Source organism: Bidens hawaiensis, unplaced genomic scaffold, assembly GCF_021521415.1.
Source record: "Bidens hawaiensis isolate Kalapana, Puna unplaced genomic scaffold, B.hawaiensis_p1.1 tig00007390_1, whole genome shotgun sequence".
In the NCBI taxonomy this organism is placed as follows: domain Eukaryota; kingdom Viridiplantae; phylum Streptophyta; class Magnoliopsida; order Asterales; family Asteraceae; genus Bidens; species Bidens hawaiensis.
Genome location: NW_027491512.1, coordinates 363,506 through 377,114, shown reverse-complemented (window position 1 = coordinate 377,114; position 13,609 = coordinate 363,506).

Below are 13,609 nucleotides of genomic sequence, written 5' to 3'. Positions count from 1 at the left end.
ATCTTGCTGGTCGTCTCCTGGACCAGATCCGATCTAATGACCTGCGAGTCCCCCACTTCAGACCAGCAAAGTGGTGATCGGCACTTCCGCCCATACAATGCTTCATAAGGTGCTGCCTTTATACTGCTATGGTAACTGTTATTATAGGAAAATTCAACGAGTGGGAGATGTTGATCCCAATTTCCCTTAAAGTCCAGTACGCAGGCACGAAGCAAATCCTCCAAAGTTTGAATGGTCCTCTCAGACTGGCCATCGGTCTGAGGGTGGTAAGCTGTGCTTAGGTCAATACGTGTTCCCAATGCTTCTTGGACAGGTTGCCAAAGTTTGGAGGTGAAATGGCTATCCCTATCGGAGATGATCGAGATGGGGATGCCATGACGAGACACTATTTCATTTATATAAATTTGCGCAAGTCTCTCAGTGTTAAAAGTATTCCTAATTGGAATAAAATGTGCCGATTTGGTTAATCTATCCACGATTACCCAAATCGCATCATGACCTCGGGGTGTCTTGGGGAGATGTGTCACAAAATCCATTGTGATCTGTTCCCATTTCCATTCGGGAATTTCCGGCTGTTGTAGCATTCCCGAGGGTTTCTGGTGCTCCGCCTTAACTCTCGCACACGTCGTACACTTGCCGACGTATGTGGCTATATCCTTTTTCATACCTGGCCACCAGTAAAATTCTTTCGCATCCTTGTACATTTTATCTGATCCCGGATGTATGGAATATTTCGATTTATGTGCTTCATCCATGATCAAATCACGAAGGTCATGGAGGGTCGGGATCCAAATCCGATTTTTGAAATAAAGAATTTCGTCCACACGCTGTTCGAAATTCTTCTCATTCCCGTAAAGTCCTTCTTTATCCAATTGGCCCTCTTTCAACGCCTCGCGTTGAGCGACTCGAATCAAATCTGAAAGGTTCGACTGGACTATCATCCCCAAGGCTCGCACACGTAGTGGCTTGACTCGATCCTTTCTACTCAAGGCATCGGCTACAACGTTAGCCTTGCCGGGGTGATATCGTATGTCACAGTCATAGTCACTCAGCAACTCGACCCATCTTCGTTGCCTCATATTCAGTTCTTTCTGATCGAATATGTGTTGCAAACTTTTATGATCAGTGAATATGGTGCACTTTGTACCGTAGAGATAGTGTCTCCAGATTTTAAGTGCAAAGATGACTGCTCCCAGTTCCAAGTCATGAGTAGTGTAGTTTTTCTCATGAACTTTTAACTGTCGAGACGCATAGGCTATGACCTTTTTATTTTGCATTAACACGCATCCTAACCCTCTACGGGATGCGTCACAATATACAACAAATCCATCGTCTCCGTCGGGGAGACTTAAGATTGGCGCTTGGCACAATCTTTGTTTTAACGTTTGAAACGCCGTTTCCTGCTCTTCACCCCTATCATATTTCCGATCCTTTTGAGTCAGGAGGGTTAAAGGTTGGGCGATGCTGGAAAAGTTCTCTATAAATCGACGATAGTATCCAGCTAAGCCTAAGAATTGGCGGATTTCTTTCGGAGATTTAGGCGCTTGCCAATTCTTAATAGCTTCAACCTTACTCGGATCAACGTGTATTCCTTGGTGGTTTATAACATGACCGAGGAATTGCACCTCTTGTAACCAGAAGTTACACTTGGAGAATTTTGCATATAACTTCTCCTGATCCAGGAGCTCTAAAACTAACTTTAAGTGTTGCTCGTGCTCCTCTTTACTCTTCGAGTATATCAAAATATCGTCAATAAATACAATGACGAACTTGTCGAGATAGGGTTTACAGACTCGGTTCATGAGATCCATGAACACCGCTGGCGCATTTGTTAGCCCAAAAGGCATAACTAAAAATTCGTAGTGGCCGTAGCGAGTCCGAAACGCGGTTTTTGGGATATCCTCCTCTTGAATTCTAACTTGGTGGTATCCCGATCTAAGATCAATTTTTGAGAAATAGCTCGCACCTTGAAGTTGGTCGAACAAATCATCGATTCGGGGAAGAGGATATCTATTTTTGATGGTTAACTTGTTCAATTCCCTGTAGTCAATGCACATTCGAAGGCTTCCGTCCTTCTTTTTCACAAATAGCACAGGTGCACCCCACGGGGAATAACTGGGACGTATAAATCCCTTATCCAACAATTCCTGCAACTGGTTGGATAGTTCTTGCATCTCGGACGGTGCAAGTCTGTAAGGGGCCTTAGCAACAGGGCCAGCTTGAGGTAATAAGTCGATTCTGAATTCGACTTGTCGGGTTGGCGGTAATCCAGGAAGTTCCTCTGGAAAAACTTGTGGAAATTCGCGTACCACGGGAATATCGTCCACCCGTTTTTCCTCAGAATCAGCGGCTGTCAGGCTCGCTAGATACGCCACACATCCCTGACGTATATATTTCAACACCTTGAGGTGGGATATAAATGGTATCATGGTGCCGGATTTTTCTCCCTGCACTAATACCTCCTCATCATCCGACACCCGGATCTTGACGGTTTTCTTTTCACAGTTTATTTCTACCCTATTACGAGCCAACCAATCCATTCCCACTATCACGTCAAAACTACCCAATTCTACCGGTAACAAGTCAATCAGGAAGGATTGTTCGCTCAGAATAAAAGGGCAATTCCGAACAATCCGATTGACTATCATGGTTTTACCGTTAGCGACCTCTACGGTGTAGGGTTCTATGGTTTCACCAATAGGAAGGTTTGCTATCGAAAGGAACCTAACGGAGACAAAACTTCTATCGGCGCCTGTATCAAATAATACAGAAGCGTAATGATCAGAGACGAGGAAGGTACCTGTCACTACGCTGGGGTCCTGGCGCGCCTCGTTCGCTCCCATCACAAATGCTCGGCCTCGCGCCGGATTGGAAGCCGATGGCTGACCCGCGAGTTGTCTCCCGTTTCCTCCCTGATTCAGTTTCGGGCAGTTCCTTTTGAAGTGATCCGTGCTGCCGCATTCGTAGCAAGCACGGCTAGTGGTCACCATCTGGTTTCCTTGCGGGTTCTGTTGTCGGGCTGGTTGAGTTCTAAATGGTTGCGCACGAATAGGTTGCGGTTGACGGTTCAGGTTGTTCAGATTTGTCTTACAATTTGGTGCGTAGTGTCCAACCCTGCCACACCGGTGGCACACCACCTCCTTGCACACACCACTATGGTGGTAACCACATTTCCCGCATTTAGGAAACGTTCCCCTCTGCGGTTCTTGCCTTCCGCCCGAACTAGTCATGGCATAGCTCTGGGCAGCGGGCCTAGCTCGTTTGTTTTGCTGCTTCTCTCGGATCCTATTGTCATACGTACCTCGCTTTCCCCCAGCCGACTCTCCCGTCGCCTTTATCGATCCGCTCCTCAAGAAATCATACGTGACAATACCAGCCTGTGTCACTGCACCCTCATACGTCTGGTGCCCTCCCGCGTTAACTATGCTCCTCACTACTGGAGTAAGTCCCCAAATATAACGTTCCACCCTTTTTGACTCTGGGGTGACCAACCACGGCACTAATCGTGACAGTTCATTAAACCGGTTGGTATATCCCAAGTGGTCCGCCCCATGCATCTCTAGGTTCCACAACTCATGTTCCAGTTTCTGCAATTCATTCTTTGGGCAGAAATGTTTCAAAACAAGATCCTTAAGCTCTGCCCAGGTCATGCGGTTTGTCGCCGCCTGACCTCGAGTCTGTACTATGGTGTTCCACCATGTCAAGGCATGGTCTGTGAACGTACAGGTGGCGTACTTAACGACACAATCCTCGGGACAGTTGCTGATATTTACCACTGATTCTATTTTCTCTAACCATTTCACTAACCCATTCGGTCCTTCCGACCCGTTAAATTCTAAAGGCTTGCATAACATGAAATCCTTGATTGAACAACCCCTGGATGGTCCAGTGCGGTTGGTCTCTACAGTAGGGATAGGGCCATTACTGTCGGTAGCGACCACCGTAGGCGGTGCGTCATTACTCGGCATAGTGTTGTCGGTAGGTGGAGGATTAGCATTATGATCCCCGCCATTATTTATGGGCGTTTGATTGCTCGGAGGGGTTGGATTAGACGAATTATTAATGCTGGCGGCGATGCGCGATACTATATCCGGTATCGCCGCCTCCAACTGTTGAGCAATCAAACGGCTCACATCTACTTCCGATACTTTCGTTGATCGTTTCGGTGCCATTCTACACAATCATCAAAGAAATATATATAATCAATACCATCTCAAAATATAAAACACAATACATACTTCATTCATTAGTAAACATTGATTCATATTACACAAACATCAATTTACATACTTCCAGTCAACATTACATAACTACGTTTTAATACAAAGGGCCTATGTTGGTATCATCCTCGACATAACCCGCAATGGGTCAGTGCTTGAATGATACCCAAAAGTATCGATAATGATATGCCCTACAAGAGACCCCCTATGGGCCAGTGGTTGTACTATAGCTAAACAAGATTCACTCCGTGTTAGTATCACCACTAACTACTTACACGGAGTATCAAAAAGCGGTTCAAAATTCTACCATCCAACACGTCTACACATGGTGGTAAACCAACCCCACCAACACCGCCACCAGCACCGCCATCATAACCCGCATTCGGGTTTCCATCTGGTCGATCAACCAGTGGGAGTATGAGCACTCCCTTTTTAACTGGTTGATAGCATACTGGTGGTCCAGTATGCTGTCCCCGAGGTACGCCCGCCTCTGTACCCCCACGACCAGGGCGGCAGAGTGCTCGTTCACCTGCTCGGTGAGAACACGTAGCCAAGCCGCCAAGTCCCGCTTCTGCCTTGGCAGACCCCACACAGGTAGGGTTGCAGGTTCGGGTTGGGGGCGGGAAGACTCGCCCCGGTGGTATGTGGATCTGGGTGGGGTAACAGTGGGCGGAACATACGGGGCACTGATCCGCGCCGTGAGGCGAGGACCGCGCCTGAGGGGAATCGGGGCGGTCTGTGGTGCGGGCGGGGTAGGAGACCTGGTAACCCTAGCAGGGGAGGGTACACTAGCACTCCTAGCTGGGGTGGTCTGTCTAGAAGTACTATGACTAGCCTCCGAAGGCTCGGAGCTGGGTGCTACACTTGGGCTTCCAGAGGCCCCGGAACTAGCCTCTTCCGGGTCCTCTTCCGTCGACACACTAGGTGTTCTTGCCATTATACCTGCACACAAGTTAACAAACATATAGTCCTTTTCGTAGTGTAATTCATAATTAAATTAACACATACTTATTTATACAACTTTACCACATAATAATATTATCATATATTTACACATATGTTGCCAATTTTACCTATTTAAGTCCCCCGTGACTTCCCCTGAATTCCCTCGTGCAGACAAGTCTGTTATTATGTTCCGGACCATAATAACCCACTTGTCCATCCAAGTTCATCCCGATCTCGTCACAATATATTATTAGTTGATATTCAGATCCTATAATACTTGAGCTACTGGTTATATTTTAGGTATCTTTTTCAGACATCCTAATTCTTTATAACCAATGGCTCTGATACCAAGTTCTGTAACACCCCGTAACCGCAGCGGAAACGTACACGGGATGCAACAGACACATCTGATATCAACAGCATTGCTTATAAAGAAAATACCACTACATTAATTTATAACATATTACATTGTTGCGAGTTGCGTTACTGTCTAGGTGTTACACACATATATTACCAATAAAACATTAATAAATTCATTACAAAACATAGAGCAGCAAGCTTCCAACAGGTAGCACAGATAGTTAAGCACATATCAATCATTCCAACTTGGGCATACCTAGAAAACATGTAAAGAAAACGGGTCAACTACGAATAGTTGGTGAGTTTCACTAATTTAAATAAACACTGACAAATCATTTTAATAATCATTTATTAGCAATATAATCATGCTGGGAACTATGATACCCCAGAACATTTCCATTAACTTTCTGGGAACTATGTTACCCCAGAACAATAATAACCCCTGGGAACTATGTTACCCCAGAACAATAAATACCCCTGGGAACTATGTTACCCCAGAACAATAATAACCCCTGGGAACTATGTTACCCCAGAACAATAAATACCCCTGGGAACTATGTTACCCCAGAACAATAATAACCCCTGGGAACTATGTTACCCCAGATCAATAATAACCCCTGGGAACTATGTTACCCCAGAACAATAATAACCACTGGAACTATGTTACCCCAGATCAATAATAACCCCTGGGAACTATGTTACCCCAGATCAATAAATACCCCTGGGAACTATGTTACCCCAGAACAATAATAACCCCTGGGAACTATGTTACCCCAGAACAATATAACCCCTGGGAACTATGTTACCCCAGAACAATAACACATTATAAACATTTTATATATTCTATGCATCAGTCCATATATATATAAATGTACAAGTATTTCCATACGATCGGTATGTACTTAAATACTTTAAATAAGACATGTTTTCCGCCCCGGGAAAATATAATTAAAACAATTCATTAAAAGGGGCTCGTGAAAACTCACCTTTGGTGAGTCGATGAGTAATATAAGGAACAGCTACGTGCCTGGATCTGTAATATAATACCTAGCCGTTACTATACAATTCTCATAACTTAAATATGTATAAATCGGTACATCTGGGAACACTGTTAACCCAGTACTGTACTCGATTCGGGGACAATGTTAACCCCGTGACACTTCTAAGGACTCAGATTGACATTGCTTAGAGTTTGACAGTCAATTCAGTTAAGGTGATGAAATTATAGCTCGGTTTGACACCCCGTTTGGCCGTGGGGCCCGTTTCCGGTATTTCGGTGCCGGAAACGGTAAAATCGGGTAAAATTACCCAAATCATCCGAATTATTTTCGGATGATTTATTTTTACTTAATTTACTTAGATTTATGAAAATGGTCTATTTTAAAGTTTTTCGTGTACCAGTCAGCTCGCTTATGCGAACTTTGCCGGTTTACACGTTTTAAGCTTTAACTAATTGTTTTTATGTTCATTTTAGTACAAATAATTACCCGTTTAGTCTCGGGTCTTGAAATTTTGTTCAAAACTTATTTTGACAGAAAGAACATTTTATAAAATTTTCCAGATTTATTTTCCTATATTTGCATTTATTTATCTATTTTTAAATCTTATTAAAACACTAAATATATCAAAAATACCAAAACACTTTAGAAAATTCCCAAATTCTTCTGGGATGATCTTTATCATCCTCATAACTTTCTGGAATTTTCCCAGATTTATTTTCCTACATTTACATTTATTTATCTATTTTTAAATCTTGGTAAAACACTAAATATATCAAAAATACCAAAACACTTTAGAAAATTCCCAAATTTTTCTGGGATGATCTTTATCATCCTCATAACTTTCTGGAATTTTCCCAGATTTATTTTCCTACATTTACATTTATTTATCTATTTTTAAATCTTGGTAAAACACTAAATATATCAAAAATACCAAAACACTTTAGAAAAATCCCAAATTTTTCTGGGATGATCTTTATCATCCTCATAACTCCCTGGAATTTTTCCAGAATTTAAAACTTATTTTTCAAGCCATTTTTACCCAAAACCGAGCTAGAAAGCCCTAGAACTCGTTTCACCGAAAAGCCTACTTAGACTTTTCCAACTGAGCTCAAATTTTGTGGGTGACTTTTATATGTTATAAAAAGCTTATCTTAAATTTTCCGGAATTTTTATCATGTTTTGCTATTTTTCACTATTTTTGGCCAAAACCGAGCATTAAATTCACCAAATATTCATCTTTTATCCAAAAATTACCAAAAATTCACAGATCTCATATTTTCATGTGTAGATCATCTCTGTGAAATTTCGTGACCCGACTCTAAGCACACGTAAATCTGTCCATTTTTTTCATAACACACGAAAACCGAACTATTTTGTGTTTTCTAGCTTTAGATCGCAAGGATCTCGGTTTCTAGCCTTTGCTAGCCGCTAGATACAACACTTACAAGCACAACAACACCACACCAAGCAAACTATACCAACAATCAAGCCATCTCTTTCAAAATGTCGGTTTTTAAGTAAAAATAAAGATTTTAACCGTAAAAATCTATTCTAAACACTTTTAACTAATTACTTGGATCAAGATCCTTTGTATAACTTGTATACATCCTTTGATCACACAAGAACCGGTTCCATCTAGGGTTTTCACCCATATTTCACTTGGAACTTTCTTTTCTCAAGGGTTGTGAAATTAACAACAAGATTCAAGCTTCAAAACAAGTATTATACCTTGTGGATTTGGTTAAAACTCAATGATTTGGAAGAACACTTGAATACTTGAGAGGATTTTGGAGAGTTTGTGAAGTAACAAAAGAAAAAAGAAAGGAAATGTGTGTGTGTATACATGGCCGGCCATGGGGGGGGGTGTGGGGGGGCCCACATCTCAAACCATGGCCACATATCTAGATTACGCAATCCAGATAATGTTGTGGATAATCTGGTTCAGTTCGTTTCTCGTTTAAACTCGTAATTCGGCTTGAAACGAGCCTAAAATGGTTGTTTTTCGGGTTAAAATAAAATTTATATAAAACTGATTTAAAAACTTTAAAAACTTAACCCATGACATTAAAACATCATATTATTAATAATCACGCATCTTTTTCGGCTTGATTGATCGTCTCTTGCTTGATTTGGTGTTAAAGGTTTCGTTTAGCGTACCGACGTACCATTAAATCGAAATCCTTTTTCTGTGCTATAATTCACCTATCCCGAAGCATTCATACCTCGTAAACAACACTAAACATTATATACTTCGTCTATAATGTAATTCCCGATTCATTCGGGTTTTCAATAATCGTTCATTGGTTAATTGTAATTCCAATACGATTCGCTATATAATCGAGTATGATTCGTACTATGAATCATATATACTCGTATATATGTACTATAACTCATATAATCAATATTTAAATGACACGTAAATAGTATATTCCGGCTAGGGTATACCTGGATTTGCCGGAATCGTTACATCTGGCGCAGGCTATGGGTGGTCGTTCGATTAGGAGGATGACATGGGATGAGTTGAAGAGGTTGGTTCTTGATCAGTTTTGTCCTCCACATGAATTAGATAAGATTGAACAAGAATTCTTGACCTTGGAGGCGGGTAGTATGACGCATCGGGAGTATACCACCAAGTTTAACCAGATGGCCCGTTTATGTCCCGATTTGGTTACTCCCGAAGCCAAGAGGATTAAAAAGTATGTGAAGGGGCTTTCGGCAGATATTCGTAGGGGTGTGGTGACCACCGAGATGAACTCTTTTCACTCGGTAGTTACCCTAGCAGGTACATATATGATCAGAGGGAGAAGTTACCGCCAACCGAGACTAGGAAGACTTGGAACACTAATTCGTATGGTAAGCGGCCCGGGGAAAGCAATTTTAAAAGTTTTACCCTACTCACGATTTGGAGCTGGCGGCGGTTGTGTTTGCGCTTATGTTGTGGAGGCATTATTTTTACGGCGTTCCTTGCTTTATCTATACCGATCATAAGAGCTTAAAGTATTTCTTCGAACAAAAGGAACTGAATATGCAACAGCGTCGATGGTTGGAGTTGATTAGGGATTATGATCTGGAGATTATGTACCATCCTGGTAAGGCTAACGTGGTAGCCGACGCGTTGAGCCGGAAGGAGAGTCCGAAACCTATTCGTGTGAAATCTTATCCACTTATTATTAAACCGGATATTTTGAAGCAGATAGCCAACGTTCAGATGAAGCTTTACAGGTGGAATGAATTATATCAGAGCGTATTTGGGGTCAAGAGAAATTGTTGGAAAACGTCGGTGATGGGGTGAAGTATAAGGATGGGCGTTTATGAGTACCGAGGTATGGGGGATTTATAGGTAAAATTTTGGATGAAGCACACAAGTCGCGCTATTCCATTCATTCGGGTGCGACCAAGATGTACCAAGACCTCAAAAAGAATTATTGGTGGCCTGCGATGAAGTTTGAGGTGGCTATATGTGAGTAAGTGTTTGACATGTCTGCAAGTTAAGGCCGAGCATCAGAGGCCGTTCAGGAAACTTCAGCCCTTGGAAATACCTGAGTGGAAGTGGGAGCATCTTACGATGGATTTTGTGACTAAACTGCCTCGTACTCCTAGAAATGGTTATGACACTATTTGGGTTATTGTTGATAGATTGACCAAGAGCGCTCATTTCTTGCCGATCCGAGAAACTTTTAATTCCGAGCAGTTGGCCGATGTGTTTATTCGTGAGATCGTTTCTAGGCACGGGGTGCCGGTATCCATCGTTTCGGAGGGGATACGCGACTTACCTCTAGGTTTTGGAGGAAGTTTCATGAGTAGATGGGAACCAAACTCATCAGTACCGCTTATCACCCGCAAACGGATGCTCAGTCCGAGAGGACCATTCAGACTCTCGAGGATATGCTGTAGGCTTGTGTTATCGATTTTGGTGGTAGTTGGGATCGTCAATTACCGTTAGTCGAGTTCTCTTATAATAACAGTTATCACGCCACGATTGGGATGCCACCGTTTGAGATGTTGTATGGTAGGAAGTGTAGGACTCCAGTCTATTGGGGTTCCATTGGTCAGAAACAGTTGGGTAGTTTGGAGGTGGTCGAGGTTACTACTGAGAAGTCCACTTAGGATCGTCAAAAGTCAAAAGTCCTATGCGGATAAAAGGCGAAGACCTATTATGTTTGAGGCTGGGGATCGGGTTATATTGAAAGTTTCTCCTTGGAAGGGTATTATTCATTTTCGTAAGAGAGGGAAGCTTAGTCCGAGGTTCATTGGTCCGTTCCGTATATTGTCCTGTGTTGGTGAGGTAGCGTATAGATTGGAGTTGCCCGATGAGCTCGCGGGGATTCATCCTACGTTCCACGTGTCCCATTTAAGGAAATGTTTAGCAGATGAGGAGGCCCAAGTGCCTCTTGATGATATTGAGCTCGATAGTAAGCAGAACTACGTTGAGGAACCTATTGCTATACTTGACCGTTAGGAAAGGAGTTTGAGAAATAAGGTGGTTAAACAGGTGAAGGTACAGTGGAGGCACCGTAGGGGTTCCGAGGCTACTTGGGAGTCCGAAGAAGAGATAATGAAACTCTATCCGCAGTTGTTCCTATCGCATCGGGATTCGGGGACGAATCCCAATGTAAGGGGGTGGACTTGTAACACCTGTTAATTCCCGGTTTAAAGATTTAAAGCATGTAAAGTGTGTATAACTCTCGGGATTTAACCAACCTTTCTCAGAAGCCCTATCGTCACCCCGGTACGTTAAAGCATTTAACTTTTCTTCCAAGATGCCATATACTTCAATTTGGAGGGGTTAGAATGAAACTTATTATTTCATATCATAAAAAAAAAAAGAAAACCCTAACCCCTCTCTTGCTGGTCTGATCGGCGCAACACAGCCCCCCCCCCCCCCCGCGATATTTCTCTTTTCCGGCTATGTCGTGAATGTAAAACATAAATTAAAGGTTAGTACTATGATTCCCCAAGTCTTTTACACCATAATTGGTCGTTATAACACGCATATTGATCGATTAATGGCTTGTTGTAGGCTAACCGGGTGGCTGTCCAATTGAGCTTTTCTTGGACTGTTTTGAGTGAGGTTTTTGCACCAAAATCCTCCTAGGTATGTGTAGTATATCATACTTAAAAACCATATTCATTGGGGTTCGTTAGATTGGTCAACTAGTTATCGTTTGAAAGATTGTGTTCGGTTGACTAGAATTGTAGTTTGGTGCGTTTAACGCGAGGGTTGAAGTGATTAATGACCAATTCAGCTCGGGGACACTTGGTTTGATGTACGGGCTGTTGAAAAATCATTTTTATAAGTTATGGGGCTGAATTGGTTGTCGGTTACTCCAACGGGTCGGTACAACGCGCAATTGCGTTTATCGAGTAGTTGGTGCGTTGTACTTGCGAATTACCGACCCATTTGACTCGTGTAGCGTCGTGTGAACTTGTTGGCTGTGACTTTATCATGTTGGGTCCACACGGGTCTGAGTTGGATGTTAATGGCCTAAACGACTCTTAAACGCGCGTATTGGTATCACTAGTGCTTCCGGGGGTAATTTGGGAATTCTTTATTCCCGGGAGTGTCTAAGGGTCGTTTTCGTGAATGTGAGGCCTCGGGGGCTGTTGTGATTTAGTTTGATGAGGTCGAGGCTTTAGGTGACCCGAACCCCGTTAGAACGTCTCGTAGGGTAAATGAGTCATCTTGATGTCATTAGTATTGATTGAATGTTAACCGGCAGGTTTCAAGGGTCTTCGTGAGTGGATCCGTAATGTTTTGATCGGTGTGAACTTCGCGAATACATATCTTTCCTTTATCAACTTCATCCCTTATGTAGTTGAATCTCTGCTCAATGTGCTCGTATTTTGATGTGCACGAGGTTCCTTGATTTGAGCATTCGCACCCTCGTTGTCGCAAAAGATCTCTAGAGGGTCCTGAATGGTACGGACCACCCCTAGGTCGACAATGAACTTCCTTATCCACGCAGCTTCTTGTGCTGCCACTAAGGCGGCGATGTATTCGGATTCTGTGGTGGACAATGCTACCACACTTTGTTTTGAGCTCTTCCAAGAGACTGGTCCACCATTCATAAGGAAAACATAACCTGATTGTGACCGAGAATCATCACAATCGGTTTGGAAACTCGCATCCGTTTAACCCTTTACAACAAGTTCCTCCTTTTACAACAAGTTCCTCCTCACCAGAACCGTATATTAGAAACATGTCCTTAGTCCTTCTAAGTTGTTTCATATACTCTTAACCTTCATCCAATGGCTACTTCCCAGATTTTGTTGGTATCTACTTTTCATGCTCAAAGCGTATGACACATCCGGTCTAGTACATATCATTGCATACATGATGGATCCTATAGCCTATGCGTATGGGATTCCTTTCATTTCTCTTGCTCATCCTTTAAGCTTGGACATTGAGATGCACTCAATATCGCTCCTCTTTGAATAGGTACCAAACCTTTCTTAGAGTTCTCCATCTTGAACCTCTTCAAGATTTTGTCAATGAATGTACATTGGTTTAAACATATCAACCGCTTTTTTCTATCCCTATAGATCTTTATTCCCAAAATATAGGCGGCTTCACCAAGATCTTTGATGAAAAAACAACTCCCAAGCCAGGCTTTTACACCTTACTTGGTTGGAAAGTCATTTCCAAATAGTAGTATGTCAACAACATACAATACTAAGAAAGTGATGATGCTCCCACTAGCTTTCTTATACACACAAGCTTCATCAACATTCTTGATGAGCCCAAATTTCTTAACTTCTTCATCAAAACGGTGATTCCAACTTCTAGATGCTTGTTTCAATCCATAGATTGATTTCTTTAACTTGCATACTTTATTAGGATATTGTGGATCAACAAAACCTTCGGGCTAAACCATATAGACGTCTTCTTTAAGATGCCCAGTTAGAAAAGCGGTTTTGACATCCATTTGCCAAATCTCATAGTCATAATATGCAGCTATGGAAAATAATATCCTAATCTACTTTAGCATTGCCATGGGAGAGAAAGTTTCATCATAATCAACCCCTTGAGTTTGAGTAAAACCTTTTGCTACAAATCTTGCTTTATAAGTATCCAAGTTTCCA